We start from the raw sequence: 5,000 nt of genomic DNA, 5'->3' as shown, positions 1-5,000 counted from the left end.
TGAATGGCAGGATTGACCTCGGGTCATATAGCCATCACTCGCTTATCAACATACAATTTTTATATATACGAGTACATACGTAGATCTTGTTACATTATATGCACATATAAGCCTACATTTTAAAATTTATTTTACATGTCTTTTAACTATCTCTTTTTATGTAGTTATTTAACTATCTATCTTGTACCAACAATAAAAACATGTTTTTAATTACTTTTAATTTGCACAGTCATCGTACGTAAGTACTTACGCGATATTCTGAAATATAGGGGTTTTTTTTTTTCATTGTAGAGATGTAGTTGATCGTATATACAAGTCATAATATAAGACCAAACGAACCAAACCTAACCAATCACATGTTCGTACATGTAAAGAGTATAAGCGGATTACGAAGGGAACTACCTCAGCGCTAGTTTAGCCAATTTCTTTCATTATTGTTTGGAATACACCATGTAATGTAATAATAATAATAATAATAATAATAATAATAATAATCAGGTGATAACCTGAGTTACTGCCAATCTCTCAACTGGATTTACAAAAATTGTAGGTAAATCAACATTGTGATTTTCAACTAAAACTCAAAACATATTGAAACTGGTCAGGTGAGAGTCTGAAATATTCCTTAAATTTTGTCGCCGATTTTATAAAGATGTATCATTATCAATGCGTTAAAACAGAATTCTGTAAACCTATAACTGAATATTACATTAGTCTGCAGCTTGTTCCTTTTATAATACGCATGCGAGATTTTGATATCCGTCATCTACCTCTTCTAGAAAAAAATATCACCTTCATTATGTTGGATTTATTCATTATAATATTTAGGTTATGTCCGTGGCCTACATTAATTTACTTGTCCATAGGTAGCAGATGAGGGAATAAACAAATGGCAATCAACAGCGATGTGCGTCAATAAAGAAACCACTTCTCGGCGACCATCGCCGGCGATGTGCGTCCGACGATGATCGCCATAAACAAACCGTACCATTAGTAAGAAGATTCGATCTCGCTCAGTAAAAGCACTAGCCTCAACGCAAGAGCGCACCTCCTATGCAAAATATAAATCTTTTATGTCCTACCCGACAAACACAGAGTTACGAACTCTATCTGGCGGACACAATAACAGGAATAAATCGGCAACAGCAAGAGAGAGGACTTATGACAGCCCAAATCTGCCTTAAATATATCGACCAGACAAACATTACGTATGAAAAGCAAGATGTACAATTATTTTGAAACCGTAGTTGTTAAGAGCACGAACTGTGGCAGAGGCACAATGCGCCGAGACTGATAAGGAAAACCGTTAATGAAGTCATCACTGGATGACGTAAGATTATGCAATAGTGTAACAGAATCAATCAACGAGCGGAAGGAACAGAAAAGGAGCTTGAGAATATGTCGTGTGTGAACCAAGGGAATAGAGTAGAAAAAACAACAAGGAGGTTGGGAGCTAAAACCGTACTGTCTTTAACACTTCTATATATATATATATATATATATATATATATATATATAATAAGGGTAATACACAATACACTATAACACGAATGGGAGCCAATTCGATAGTAGCAGTAGCACACAAAATCTAATATAGAAATTCGTGCTGTTTGTGTGTGTGTTTGTGTGTGTGTGTGTTTTTTTTTGTATGAGAGAGAGAGAGAGAGAGAGAGAGAGAGAGCGAGCGAGCGAGCGCAGATGCGCAAGCCACTAAGTGGATCGAAATTCGGTTACGGAGGTCATGGACGCCTCATTCAGACGCTAAATAAGGTAAAGTGTTGATAAAGCGTTGTATAATAACTTACTAAAATAAAATTAAAAAAATCTCGACACGAGAAAAGGAGATGTTAAGTTGACTACGACTGTACACATGGCGGATTTTCTCAATTTAAAGTGCAACTTTGATGAGCGGTTTCCTGGCGCGGCGGGGGGGGGGCTGCCTTAATGCAAAAATCAAAGTGTTTGCAGTGCCCACCCCCTCATGTCAACCAACCCCCAAAGCGGTCGTAAGCGTTGAGAGGGTACGAAAATAGAGAAATCAAGCGAGAGGAGAAGTGTGGATAGGGAAAGTAACGTCGCGACCTATGCTTCCGAAATGCCGACCGGAGCTAACATGCAGTATCATCCGTTCAAAAACATTACCGCCTCATAGTCTGTACACAACTTTTATTAAATCTCTGCCTCTGTGCAACAGTAATGGTTTTATTACTATACAACAAAGCATGACACCTCTGCGCAAGATATTACAGCAGCGGTCATCAGGACAGTGCACCCTCGAGCTAGCGTCACTTACTCGCGAATAAGACAAATCACTATCGTGCACCCGAGGTTGCTGACAGTAATGATCTCTCTCACTCTCCTTCCCACTCTCTCTCTCTCAAGTCTCTCTCTCCCGCTCTCTCTCCGTCTGAGCGTGTCTCAGTCCCTCCCTCCCTCCCCCCTACTTCACGCGACGGTTCATATTCCGAGACACAATTTACCCCTTACCCACTTCAGGGCATGCTGACGACCAATGAATTACAGTATCGAAGAGTCATTCGAGAACGTCTTAACATTACGTGGTTGGCGTAGCAGGAATAACACAAAAGATAAAAGCATCAGAGCGGAGCAAAGACAAATTATCTATATGGGTCTTCAATAGACACCGATTAGGTTTTCCGAACATGGTGGCAGAAAGGAGGAGATGTTAGAAGGATACAAGACCGAAAGGCTTATAATAAAAGATATACGTTTCGAAACTCGATTAGTTGTTGCAGGGCTTCTCATATATAAAGGCGGCTCAAGTTTTGGTGACCACCACCGAAAAATGGTTGAGGGTGCGAGTAACTTCAAACTTGCCACCTGCCAGTGTAACAGTGGGAGTCTACTATGGACGAAGTAATGACAGAGCCAGTGATAACTCTGTCTTAGCTATGCCTTTTGTTTTAAGTGAGAGTATATATATATATATATATATATATATATCGGCCTGGGTACCGTAGTCGTTGTAGATAGCGCTGGCCTTGTGCGCTTGAGGTTGCGAGTTCGATGCCGGCCGAGTTCGATTGCTCGCAACTGCCGAGGTTATATCAGCGTCGCCGGTGTGCCGGAAGTTTGTCCCGCAGGAGTTCTTTTACAAGGCAACATATCTACTGGCATGAGCGAGTCGCATTTAAGCACACTTAAATGCCATCGACTGCGCGAACGAGACGCTATAAGCAGTAAGATGAGCTGTAGTCAGCATGTCAATAGTAGGATTAATAATGGCAAAAGAAGCTAATAAAAGCTATAATTAGCTGCGTAACTCTGGAAAAAAGAACTGACTAAGGAAGAGAGCAATGATGTGCTATGTGTGGAGCGTGGCATTTTATGAGGCAGAAACACGGACATAAGGACGAAGAGAAGAGTCTAGGAGCATTTGTAATAAGGATATAGAGAACAAGGAGCGAGTGAAAAGGACAGACGGAATAATAATTGAAGCTGAGCTAAAAAGACTGAGTGATGAAAGAATAATGCCGAAACTGATCAGGACGAGAAATAGAAATTGGCTGGGTCACTAAGAAGAAACTGGAAACAGGAAGCACTGGAAGTTATAGTGAACGGAAGGCAAGTTCGAGGCAGAAGAATTCAGACAACATAGAGATACATGGATGCATGGAGGCAGTTTCGTGAGGAGAGTAATGGCGAGAACTCGTACGACAGAATCGTTACTTCGAGGTAAAGAACATAATAATTACGGCCCTTTATACAGTCACAACCGCTCTACAACTAAAATTTAATAGTCACCCTATAAAGCGCGGGGAAAGAGGCGCTGTGATGACTCACTGCGGGCGATTGCGCACGTAGAGGTTATGGCCGTAAGAAGCGCGACTTCGATGCGAGGGGAGTTTACTCAGCAGCACCATATTGCACGAAGACACACAACTTCGCTCGTAGTTGCAGAAGATATTAAGTAATTGAGCATTAAAATATATATCATATTATTAAAATAATTTACATAAAGGATAAAATTAAAAAGTAATTTTGTATGGATTAGGAGTCTGATTATTGGAACATGTAGCTAATCGGCAATGTAAGCAGTGCCTCATTACTGGTGCCTTGTTGCTGTTACTTGTGAGGGTGAGACCTGTCTTCGGACAGTTAAAACACACACACACACACACACACACACACACACACACACATATATATATATATATATATATATAAAATGAAGCTCCTCAGAGTGCAGTTGCGGCATATATGTACATATATGACCACATAGTACAACTCACTTGAGGAAAGAACAAAATGATACATGCATCTCAAGTCTAAATACTGAATTTATTATGCAAGATGTAAAAATGAAATAATGTTGTATATAACTGCCGAGGTTATATCAGCGTTGCCGAAGAGCCGGAATTTTGACCCGCAGGAGTTCCTTTACATGCCAGTAAAACTACTGACATGAGCGTGACGCATTGAAGAACACTTAAATAGCATCGACCTGGCCCGGGATGGAACCCGCAACCTCGAGCATAGGAGGCCACCGCTATACCGAGGCCGCAAATATTGAAGATCCTCTGAAATGGATTCTGATTCTTGTGTACAGTACATCTATAAAGAGGTAGTACAACCCACTTCACGAAATGTGACAGAGGAAGAACGATAGTCTATATGCAACTGAAGCATATGTAATTAATGTTATGAAGATGATCCACTCAATCAGATTCACGCAGATGTCGACATCTATTATGTGGCAAAACATGACACAAGACGGTAAGCGACAGACGAAGAGCATATGTCTGTGTGGAACTGAAGCCTATATATTTTATATAATGAAGATCGTCTGAATGAGGTGGATGCAGTTGTGTAAAAGTAATATCGGGCAGTACATCACACTAGACGATATGTGGCAGAGGAAGAACAATTGCCACTAAGCAACTGAAGTCTACACACTATAATAATGGATATTTCATAAAGAACCTATGAATGAGGGTGCGGCAGTTATGAACATCAATAATCAATCATGCAGTACATCT

The sequence above is a fragment of the Periplaneta americana genome, unplaced genomic scaffold, assembly GCF_040183065.1.
Source record: "Periplaneta americana isolate PAMFEO1 unplaced genomic scaffold, P.americana_PAMFEO1_priV1 scaffold_36, whole genome shotgun sequence".
Classification (NCBI taxonomy): domain Eukaryota; kingdom Metazoa; phylum Arthropoda; class Insecta; order Blattodea; family Blattidae; genus Periplaneta; species Periplaneta americana.
Note: the sequence above shows the minus strand (reverse complement) of the source record.